Raw genomic sequence first — 372 nt, 5'->3', positions numbered from 1 at the left:
GAGCGGGACGGGCCCGGGACTCTGTCGGGTCTCAGGGACCTCCCGCATCTCTGGGCACCCCAGCATGGAGTCCTAAGCAGCGCTCAGTGCGGGGGGGTTACAGTGCTTTGTGGGACAAAAGGGGCCTTAAACCTCTCGAACTGCTCCGAATAGCGCATCAGACGGCAGCTGTTGGGTACTTTAGGTGGGGTGCTGGGGTCTCCTCCGGTAATACAGCAGCTTACCTTGCTTTATGAAGCGCTTTTCCATTCATAGAATCACAGAATCATTTGGTTGGAAAAGCCCTTTAAGATCATTGAGTCCAACCGTTCCCCTAACCCTGCCATCCCACCACTAAACCCTGGCCCTAAGCACCTCGTCTGCCTGGCTTTT

Source organism: Egretta garzetta, unplaced genomic scaffold (genome assembly GCF_000687185.1).
Source record: "Egretta garzetta isolate BGI_Z169 unplaced genomic scaffold, ASM68718v1 scaffold745, whole genome shotgun sequence".
NCBI lineage: Eukaryota > Metazoa > Chordata > Aves > Pelecaniformes > Ardeidae > Egretta > Egretta garzetta.
This window is presented reverse-complemented; position numbering follows the sequence as displayed.